The following is an 11,854-nucleotide window of genomic DNA, read 5'->3' on the forward strand; positions in this document are numbered from 1 at the left end:
TCTTGAAAGTGAAAGTGAAGTTGCTCAGTCGTATCCGACTCTTCGTGACCCCATGGACTGTAGCCTATCAGGCTCCTCCGTCCATGGGATTCTCCAGGCAAGAGTGCTGGAGTGGATTGCCATTTCCTTCTCCAGGGATCTTCCCAACCCAGGAATTGAACCCGGGTCTCCTGCATTGTGGGCAGACGCTTTACCGTCTAAGCCACCAGGGAAGCTTAGGTCTTAAGCATGACTATTGTTTCTCTTAATTGTGCATTCATTTTCAAGTCATACAAAACACAAATAAATGTTTCTCCCACCAAGTCTCATAAACTTGGGTGAAGCACGGTCAAACAGTGAAAAATATGAAAGCTATGAGGTTCTGCAGAGAAGTACAGAATAACTGTTTTCAAGAGCATCCAGGGACACCTGACAAAGGAGAGGATTTGGGCAGGAAGTAAAGGAAGACGTGAAGACAATGGTGGAGCAGAAGAGGAAGCCGAGAAGGGAGGTATTTACTATCCCAGATTACAGAGGACACCAGGAAACAGAGATGTTAGGTAATCAGCCCAAAGCCACACAGCCAGAAAGTGAAGGAGCCGATTTCAAAATACACGCTCTTCTCAAAGACACCACATGATGCTCGCTGCTTTTCAGTAAGTCTATCACCATACCTGTAGAATTTTGTGGCAGTTATTTGTGTAAAATTTTGTCTTTCTTGCCAGACTATAACCACCTTAAGAATAGGAACTGAGAATCACTCATCTTTTTAATCTCAGTGTCGGGTTCCTAGTGAGTGTTTAAAACAGTGATACTGAATAATTGTGAGACCATAAATCCTCAATGATTATGAGTGTTCTAATGCATAGGTTCAAATATTAGGCTGACCAAAAAGTTCATTCGGGTTTTTCCATACCATCTTATGGAAAACCCCAAATGAAATTTTGGCCAACTCTATAATACAGCTTTTTTTTTTTTCCTCAAACCAGGTTTAAATTAAAATACTGGCTCTGAAAGGGTGACTATTGACACTGTGTGCCTATGGCAGCAGTTATCTTATTTACCTGATTCACTGTTTTGTTTTTTGTTTATTTGTTTTGTTTTGTTTGCAAGGATGGTAGAGAGATGAACTTCAGCAAATCTAATAAATATGTGTAGGGAAATAAGAATTGTGCATTGCTGAAGTCTATCTGGGATTCTTTCTGAAAGGAAATTCACTCTCTGATGTCCTTGCACTTAACACAGTTTCAATTTTATTGTTCAACTTACTTTTGTGGATTGTGGAAAGGATGACAAAATCATGGACTTTTTATAGGAATCCTAGGAAAGAGAGGAATGAGTTGAAATTTGTCGAATTAAAATATATTTTTTTACTATATATTTGAATATATGTATTGGCCTATGCAGGACCATGGAGAGAGTTAACCAAACCAGCAGTGTCTCCGAGTTCATCCTCCTGGGACTCTCCTCCCGGCCCGAGGACCAGAAGCCACTCTTTGCCCTCTTCTTCATCATGTACGTAGTCACCATAGTGGGAAACGTGCGCATCATCCTGGCCATCCGCTCTGACACTCAGCTCCAGACACCCATGTATTTTTTCCTTAGCATTTTATCCTTTATTGATGTTTGCTACACAACCACCATAGTTCCCAAGATGCTGGTGAACTTTCTGTCAAAGCAGAAGTCCATCTCCTATGCTGAGTGTATGACCCAGATGTATTTCTTCTTGGCTTTTGCCAACACAGAGAGTTACCTCCTGGAAGCCATGGCCATTGACCGCTATGTGGCCATCTGTGACCCCTTCCACTATGTCACCACCATGAGCCGCCACCCCTGTGTCCTGCTGGTGACCTTCTCCTGCTCCATCTCTCACCTCTATTCCCTCTTACTTGTTCTCCTGATAAATCGTCTTCTCTTTTGTAACTCCAATATCATCCACCACTTCCTCTGTGACATCAACCCTCTACTGAAACTGTCCTGCTCCTCCACATTTGTCAATGAAATTGTAATTAACACTGAAGGACTGGCAACCCTGGTGAGCCCTTTCATATGAGTAATCATCTCTTACCTACGAATCCTCACTGTTGTTCTTAAGATCCCTTCAGCTGCTGGGAAACATAAAGCTTTCTCTACCTGTGGTTCCCATGTCACCATGGTGACCCTCTTTAATGGAAGCATTATTTATGTTTATTTCTGACCCCTGTCTACCTACACCATCAAGGACCGAGTGGCAACAGTCATCTACACTGTTCTGTCTTCCATGCTGAACCCTTTTATCTACAGCCTGAGGAACAAAGATATGAAGAGAGGCCTGAGGAAGCTGATGAACAGGAGGATGTCCTAGGCAGCCTCCTGTAACCCTTCTCCTGAGGCCCCTCACTTCTGATGGTTCTTGGTGTGTACATCAAGCTACTGAAGGTTAGCACTCCTAAGCCAAGAGTCCATTAAAAATGGTGTAGATGATGAGGTACCACTTCACACCAGTCAGAATGGCTGCAACCCAAAAATCTGCAAGCAATAAATGCTGGAGAGGGTGTGGAGAAAAGGGAACCCTCCTACACTGTTGGTGGGAATGCAAACTAGTACAGCCACTAGGGAGAACGGTGTGGAGATTCCTTTAAAAATTGCAAATAGAACTACCTTATGACCCAGCAATCCCACTTCTGGGCATACACACCGAGGAAACCAGAATTGAAAGAGACACATGTACCCCAATGTTCATCGCAGCACTGTTTATAATAGCCAGGACATGGAAACAACCTAGATGTCCATCAGCAGATGAATGGATAAGAAAGCTGTGGTACATATACACAATGGAGTATTACTCAGCGGTTAAAAAGAATTCATTTGAATCAGTTCTGATGAGATGGATGAAACTGGAGCCGATTATACAGAGTGAAGTAAGCCAGAAAGAAAAACACCAATACAGTATACTAACACATATATATGGAATTTAGGAAGATGGCAATGACGACCCTGTATGCAAGACAGGGAAAGAGACACAGATGTGTATAACGGACTTTTGGACTCAGAGGGAGAGGGAGAGGGTGGGATGATTTGGGAGAATGACATTCTAACATGTATACTATCATGTGAATTGAATCGCCAGTCTATGTCTGACGCAGGATGCAGCATGCTTGGGGCTGGTGCATGGGGATGACCCAGAAAGATGTTATGGGGAGGGAGGTGGGAGGGGGGTTCATGTTTGGGAATGCATGTAAGAATTAAAGATTTTAAAATTTTAAAAAAAATAAATAAATAAAGATAATATGAGATGAGTAAGCAGGTCAAAAAAAAATGGTGTAGATGACTGTCGAGACTAGAATATACAGTCTTATTTATAGTATAATTATATAAGTATACAATATATTCATATATATATATATATATCCACCAATCAAAGCCACCTTATTGCAGTCCCCCAACTGGCCAGAGTCTTCATACCCAGTCCTCATCTCCCCTCCCATTCTCTTTTGTCATTCACTCCTTTCAAGTGCAGCTGAAAATGAATATCCTGCGTTAATTTCTCTTGACCAAATATCTCCTTATTCTATCAGTCATGGGCACAGAATGGCTGATTACATGAGTATCTGGAACCTAGAAACAGATAAGGGGAAACCCTTCTCTTTTCAGGGCTCTTGAGAAGCCCTTGAGCTCTGACTGTGATAGATGTTGAGAAGACCTCCATGTCTAGGGACAGGAAATGCCTTTGTCCACTTGGAGACAGGCTAGCAGCTGGCCTGATGATTTCTTAGAAGTTAGGGCCTATTGCTATACTTGAAAGTAGTTTCTATGGTGTAGTTCTCTTTTCTATTGTGTAATTCTTCAATAAAATATTAACAATAGGCATTTGTTACTGCTCAGTCTCTCAGTCATGTCCGACTCTTTGCAACCCCATGGACTGCAGCATGCCAGTCCTCCCTGTCCTTCTCTATCTCCCAGAGTTGGCTCAAACTCATGTCCTTTGAGTCAGTGATGCCATCCAACCATCTCATCCACTGTCATCCCCTTCTCCTCCTGCCTTCAATCCTTCCCAGCATCAATGTCATTTCCAATAATTCAGCTCTTCCCATCAGGTGGCCAAAGTTTTGGAGCTTCTGCTTCAACATCAGTCCTTCCAATGATTATTCAGGACTGATTTCCTTTAGAATTAACTGGTTTGATCTCCTTGCAGTCCAAGGGACTCTCAAGAGTCTTCTCCTGCATCACAGTTTGAAAGCACCAATCCTTTGATGGTCAGCCTTCTTTAAGGTCCAGCTCTCATATCTGTAGGTGACTACTGGAAAAATCATAGCTCTGACTAGATGGACCTGTGTCAGAAAAGTGATGTCTGCTTTTTAATATGCTGTTTAGGTTTGTCAACAGATATAGCCTTATGAAATTAAAAGACGCTTGCTTTTTGGAAGGAAAGTTATGACCAACCTGGACAGCATATTAAAAAGTAGAGACATTACTTTGTCAACAAAGGTCCTTCTAGTCAAGGCTATGGTTTTTCCAGTGGTCATGTATGGATGTGAGAGTTGGACTATAAAGAAAGCTGAGTGCCAAAGAATTGATGCTTTTGAACTGTGGTGTTGGAGAAGACTCTTGAGAGTCCCTTGGACTGCAAAGAGATCCAACCAGTCCATCCTGAAGGAGATCAGTCCTGGGTGTTCCTTGGAAGGACTGATGCTGAGGCTGAAACTCCAATACTTTGGCCATCTGATGTGAAGAGCTGACTCATTTGAAAAGACCCTGATGCTGGGAAAGATTGAGGGCAGAAGGAGAAGGGGACGACAGAGGATGAGATGGTTGGATGGCATCACCGACTCAATGGGCATGGGTTTGTTGTGGACTCTGGGAATTGGCGATGGACAGGGAGGCCTGGTGTGCTGCAGTTCATGGGGTCGCAAAGAGTCAGACATGACCAAGCGACTGAACTGAACTGAACTTACTGTACTCTGGCCACCTGAGGAAGACTCTATGTCTATGCCTGACAAAATGGAGCAGGGTACAGCAGTGTTTTCTTCCTTCTGGGCAGATTGGGATGTCTGCAAAAGCTTCTGGCCACATCAGAGTCTGGCAGCAAAAACACAAGCATCAGCTCCTGATTCTCTGAGGTGAGTTCTGGGAAAATACTCAGAAAAATCTGGGAAATGGGGAGATGTAGCCTTCTATGTCTCATTCTAGACTAGGTGAATCAGAATCTACAGAAGAAGGAATTCCCTGGTGGTCCAGTGGCTAAGACTGGATTCTCATTACAGGCAGCCTGGGTTCCATTCCTGGTGAGGGAACTAGATCCCATATGCTGCAACTAAAGATCCTGCATGCTGCAACTAAGACCCAGTGCAGTCAGATAAACACATTTTTTTAAATAAAATTAGGTAACAAAAATTTTTTAAAAGAATCTACAGAGGAGAGGCTCAGGGATTTTTCATAAGCTTCTCAGATGATCTGAGGCAACTGGCATTACACCATGTACTGGAACTGCATTTATGTATGACAACTCTACACCAGGACTTCTGTAGCTACCTGGATAAAACAAGGGGCTCTGCAAGACACAGAAGATAGAAAGTATCAGAACTCAGTAGCTAGAACTCCACTTTAATTGCCCCTGTACATGTGCGATCAGTTTCTCAAACATGTCTGACTCTTTTGTGACCCCATGGACAGTAGCCCACCAGGCTCCTCTGTCCATGGAATTTTCCAGGCAAGAATATTGGAGTGAGTAGTCATTTCCTCCTCCAAGGGATCTTCCCCATCCAGGGATCGAACCTTCATCTTGCATCTCCTGCACTGGCAGGCAGATTCTTTACTATCAATTCTTTACTATCAATTCTTTACTATTGTGCCATCAATTGCGGCTGCAGTAGAAAAGTAGCCTGTCAGCAGCCTAGTGGGCAGCTCTACCATCCTCCCATTTGCCTTCCCAAACCCACTGCCTCCGTTATGATTCTTCTCTTAGATCCACTTTTTACTTCTCTGCCCAACCTCCCCTGGAGCCACTGGTTTCAAGGGCTACACACCTGAAGACCACTCTCCATTATGCTCTGAAGAAAGATGGGCATTTAGACTCATCAGAGTAGTCAAATTACATGCCATATCCACTCTCTCAGAAGAAAGAAAACATCATCATTTAGAAAGATTGTTTATAAAAAGATGGTTTGTGTTCACCCTCAGGAGTGATTAGGAAAACTTACAACCAGGGTGAGATATTATTTTACACACAGCAGATGAACAAGAAAAAAAATATTTCTGGCAATTCTGAACACCGGTGAGTGCAGGGAACAGTGAAGGTCTATGAGTGCACAAAGGAGTATAATTTGGTTTGGTCACTTGGAGAACAATTGCCCTCATTTTTCAACATTAACATTGAATACAGTGTAGTGAGATGACAATCTGAGCTCTATGAGGTATATAATAGGCTAGTTTCACTGCCTTAAAAATGCTCTCTATTTCACCTATTCATTTCCTCCCACCGAGAAAGACAAAAAACCCTCCAGGATTTCCCTGGTGGTGCAGTGGTCAAGAATCCACCTGCCAGTGCAGGAAACACGAGTTCAGTCCCTGGTCGGGGGAGATTCCACATGCCTTGGAGCAGCTAAGCCCATGAGCCACAGCTACTGAGCCTGTGTTTTAGAGCCCACGAGTGAAACTGCTGAGCCGCTGTGCACAGCTACTGAAGCCCGCAGGCCTAGAGCACGTGCTCAACAAGAGAAGCCACCACATGAATCCGCCACAGGTGTACACGTGTTCCCCATCCTGAACCCCCCTCCCACCTCCCTCCCCATACCATCCCTCTGGGTCATCCCAGTGCACCGGCCCCAAGCATCCTGTATTATGCATCAAACCTGGACTGGCGATTCGTTTCACATATGATAATACACATGTTTCAATGCCATTCTCCCAAATCATCCCACCCTCTCCCTCTCCCACAGAGTCCAAAAGACTGTTCTATACATCTGTGTCTCTTTTGCTGTCTCACATACAGGGTTATCGTTCCCATCTCTCTAAATTCCATATATATGCATTAGTATACTGTATTGGTGTTTTTCTTTTTGGCTTACTTCACTCTGTATAATAGGCTCCAGTTTCATCCACCTCCTTAGAACTGATTCAAATGTATTCTTTTTAATGGCTGAGTAATACTCCATTGTGTATATGTACCACAGCTTTTTCATCCATTCATCTGCTGATGGACATCTAGGTTGCTTCCATGTCCTGGCTATTATAAACAGTGCTGCGATGAACACTGGGGTACATGTGTCTCTTTCAATTCTGGTTTCCTCAGTGTGTATGCCCAGCAGTGGGATTGCTGGGTCGTATGGCAGTTCTATTTCCAGTTTTTTAAGGACTCTCCACACTGTTCTCCATAGTAGACCTCACTGACACTTGATGTTTATCAAAAGGTTAACTAAAGGAAAAATTATCTGGAGAAGATTGCCCAAATGACGTGTATAACATCCATACTTTCTCACGGATCTGATATCCAGTATATTGTCAATGCAGATCACTGGAGATATAAACATCTGTGTGCTCAGCCACTCAGTCATGTCCAACTCTTTGCAACTCCATTGACTGTAGCCCAGCAGGCTCCCTTGTCCATGGGATTTACTAGGCAAGAATACTTGCCATTTCCTACTCCAGGGGGTCTTCTCGGCCCAGGGATTGAACCCACAATTCTCATGTCTTCTGCATTGGCAGGTGGAGTCTTTACCACTAGTGCTATCTAGACAGTGTGATTTTTGCCTCCAAACCATTACGAATATTAATTTTGATGCACCAACGTGATTTCCAAAAGCCTCTAGCTGAAGCTGATTAAAAGAAAGCTCATGCATTGTGTCTGTTCTTAGAACACAGATGTTAGTATTTCATCTAAGCGACTGTTTATTTTTATCTTTGGTTGTGAATTCTGTGACTGATCAGAAAGCTTGGAGCCAAATCTAAGGCTCACCCGTAACAAGGGTCATTACCATCTGCATTTTCAGAGTCATTCCTGGCTCAATTTTATGTCCCCACCCTTGTTTATTCCTTCTTTTGTGCTTGTCTAACCTAATTTTCAGTTTACCCATCTTGTAGCTTATATGTTCCTCCTAGCTGCCTTAAACTCTTCAGAAGTAAGATCTACTATAAAGATAAATAATTTTTAAGTCAGAGAAGAAAACCCACCAAACTGGAAAAACAATGGTCATCTCTGGGTAGCAGAAGTATAGTTTTTTAAAATGTACTTCCCCATAAGGGATATCAAAATAAGATAAAAATATTAAAAACCAAAAGTTAATTTAATTCTATCAGTTTTTTATAGAAATTAAAAAATATTATTCTAAAATTTGTATGAAAATGCCAAAGAACCTAGAAGAATCTAAATAAATTTGAGAAAAAATAAGAAGGAGGGGACTCACACTACCTAGCTTCAAGACTTACTAAGCTACAATAATCGACAGTGTGCTATTGTTTTTTTTTTTAATTTTTACTTTGGATGATTTCTTTTATTTTGTGTTTCACATATTATCCAGTTTCACATTCTCACAAGATCAGCAATTACAAGAGCCATCTCATCTTCTAAGTCTGAAAATGGCAAGACAGCCACAGCTGCAGCCAACAGCAAAGCACTGACGTGCTCCCAAAACAAAAAGTTGCACAATTTTTCCTTCATTTTTCTTAAACTAAGAAAATGCTAAGGCTCACTGCTGAAGAAAGGAAACCCTTTTCTTCTTCATGCCTCAAAAGAAAACGTTAAACTTATCTGACAAGGCTGACAAGGGTTCTTCAGTAATTAATTGCACACACACACGAAGCTTTCAGTTCAGTTCAGTTCAATTCAGTCACAGTCGTGTCCGACTCTTTGTGACCGCATGGACTGCAGCACCGCCAGAATTTCCTGTCCATCACCAACTCCCGGAGCTGCCTCAGACTCACATCCATTGAGTCAGTGATGCCATCCAAACATCTCATCCTCCATCATCCCCTTCTCCTCCCTTTAATCCTTCCCAGCATCAGGGTCTTTTCCCAATGAGTCAGTTCTTCACATCAGGTGGCCAAAGTATTGGAGCTTCAGCTTCAGCATCAGTCTTCCCAATGAATATTCAAGACTGATTTCCTTTAGGATTGACTGGTTTGATCTCCTTGCAGTCCAAGGGACTCTCAAGAGTCTTCTTCAACACCACAGTTCAAAAGCATCAGTTTTTTGGCACTCAGCTTTCCTTATAGTCCAACTCTCACATCCATATATGACTACTGGAAAAACCATAGCTTTGACTAGACGGACCCTTGTCAGCAAAGTAATGTCTCTGCTTTTTAATATGCTGTCTAGGTTGGTCATGAAGGAAATGGCACCCCACTCCAGTACTCCTGCCTGGAAAATCCCGTGGATGGAGGAGTCTAGTAGTCTACATTCCATGGGGTCGCAAAGAGTCAGACACTACTGAGTGACTAAACTTTCACTTTCAAACTTAGGTTGGTCATAGCAAGCAGCAAGGGTCTTTTACTTTCATATCTGCAGTGATTTTGGAGCCCAAAAAAATAAAGTCCATCACTGTTTCCATTGTTTCCCCATCTATTTGCCATGAAGTGATAACAGGATGGGATGCCATGATCTTAGTTTTTTTAATGTTGAGCTTTAAGTCAGCCTTTTCACTCTCCTCTTTCATGTTGCATAAACATTTTGTTACACAGGGTACAAAAATGCTTTCACTTTTTTCGTTGGTTTCAAAGTTTGGAAAGACTGAGGAGCCACGGCAGGGGTGGGATGTGCCAGGGTACACCGGGGAGAGGTAAGCAAAGTGAGCAGAGAAAGGATTTTCTTAATGGTTGTTGGCCCATCTGAGGAGGAGGAAGCAGAGCCCCCTGATTTGAAATGACCAGGAAAACGCTCTGTCTTGGCTGGGTGGTCCTTCCTGTTCAGCCTGGAAGTGAGTGGGAGGGTGGTGGTGGTGGAGTGCCAGCCACCGAGCAGAACTGGCTACAGGGCTTGGTCCTCGATGAAGCCAGGTGGGTGCAGGGCAGAGGGGTAGGGAGAGGGACCCAGAATGACGATGAGCCCTTAGTGGCCAGGCCTTGTTGCCATGGTGAAGCAATGTGAGAACAAACTGTGCACTCATGCACACGTAGTTTTAAGTGTCTCAATTCATGCCAGAAAACGTTCAAAACTAAATGCTTCAGTGTCTTGAGGTGGGGTTACGGAAGCAGATTTGGGAGGTTGGGACTTGCTCAGTCCCCAAGGAGCCCTGACTCCAGCAAGAAAGGCCCTGAATCCAGCCCTGAAGCCTTGGAGACAGACTGTGGGGCAGGACAGGGCTGAGGAGGAAGAGAGGAAGAAAAAGAGTTCACGGAGTCAGGCTTAAAATTCACAGTCTTTGGAGGGCAGCAGCTCTGCAGGGCCACCTGGGGGCACGGGGCACTCAGAGTGGCTTCCTCCCCTGTGGGGCGGGGGCCTCGAGCTGTGGTGACAAGGGTAAAGAGCCAACAGAAGTGCCGCTATTTCCATCCTGGCGGGGTGGTGTCAGAGGAAGTGTACCAGCACACCTGGTGCTTCTGATCTGTGGTGTTGGAGAAGACTCTTGAGAGTCTCTTGGACTGCAAGGAGATCCAAGGAGTCCATCCTAAAGGAAATCAGTCTTGAATATTCATTGGAAGGACTGATCCTGAAGCTGAAGCTCCAATACTTTGGCCACCTGATGCGAAGAACTGACTCAATGGGAAAAGACCCTGATGCTGGGAAAGATTGAAGGCAAGAGGAGAAGGGGATGACAGAGGATGAGATGTTTGGATGGCATCACCGACTCAATGGATGTGAGTTTGAGGCAGCTCAAGGAGTTGGGATGGACAGGGAAGCCTGGAGTGCTGCAGTCCATGGGGTCACAAAAAGTCAGATGCGATTGAGCAATTGAACTGAGCTGAACTGAACCAGTGCACCTGAGCATGCAGGGTGTAGCAGCAGCGGTGGCGGCTGGGTAGGTGAACGGGCGGTATGTGAGATAGCTGGGATCAGCTCCATAGTGTACAGAGGGTAGGGGGCCCAGGCCTCTGGGGATGCGGGGATCGGAGCGGCCCCCATCGGGTTATAGGTGTCCCCTGAGATGAAGTGTGCTCCAAGGGTGGGGCGGGCAATGGTAGGATTTGGTGTAGCCATTCACTTGTTCTTCCCTTTAGCTCGTCATCTTCCCTTGTGGTTCCGCTGGTAAAGGATCCGCCTGCAGTGCCAGAGACCTGGGTCCGATCCCTAGGTTAGGAAGATCCCCTGGAAAAGGGAACAGCTACCCACTCCAGTATTCTGGCCTGGAGAAGTCCATGGACTGTATAGTCCATGGGGTTGCAAAGAGTCAGACACGACTGAGCGACTTTCACTTTAGCTTGTTCTTGGCCATCTTGGTGTTGGCTTCGGCAAACTCTAGCCTCAAAGACTGCGGGTTTTCAGCATCAAAGCAAATACCGTTCAATGCATTCTTGGCGGTGGCTGCTCCTGCCCAACAGTCAAAGACCACAAAACAAACAGGCTGTCTTGATGTGAGCATGATCAGGGATGATTCATACCCCTTGAAAGGCCTGAAGAGCAGGTCGAGTTGTCTGGGTTTAATGTCCACAGGGAACCCACTGACCCGCAGTGTCCTGACCTCCTCCTCCTCCAGGGTGCCGCCGGAGCCCACGCCATGCCAGTGCTGTGCTCGCCGTCAGGCTTCAGGTTGCTCATGGTGCTGCCTGAGGGCTAGCACCCTGGCGCGGCCTGGGGAGGAAATTTTAAAGACTGACAATCCAAGTCCTGAACATCCGGAAATCTCATTCATTGCAAAAATGGAACAGTTGCTTAAAATGATTTGACAGTTTCTTAAAAGGTTTAACATACCCCTATCATGTAACCCAGAAATCCCACTCGTAGCTACTCCAAAAGAAATGAAAA

General features: G+C 44.5%; 2 pseudogenes; one reads left to right on the plus strand and one right to left on the minus strand.

Annotated features, from left to right (window-relative positions):
* Nucleotides 1-1,390: 1,390 nt before the first annotated feature.
* On the plus strand, nt 1,391-2,323 carry LOC138438060 (olfactory receptor 1L3-like; annotated as a pseudogene).
* Nucleotides 2,324-10,167: 7,844 nt separating this feature from the next.
* On the minus strand, nt 10,168-11,647 carry LOC138436235 (RNA-binding protein with multiple splicing 2-like; annotated as a pseudogene).
* Nucleotides 11,648-11,854: the final 207 nt, after the last annotated feature.

The sequence above is a fragment of the Ovis canadensis genome, chromosome 3 (assembly GCF_042477335.2).
Source record: "Ovis canadensis isolate MfBH-ARS-UI-01 breed Bighorn chromosome 3, ARS-UI_OviCan_v2, whole genome shotgun sequence".
Taxonomy (NCBI): Eukaryota; Metazoa; Chordata; class Mammalia; order Artiodactyla; family Bovidae; genus Ovis; species Ovis canadensis.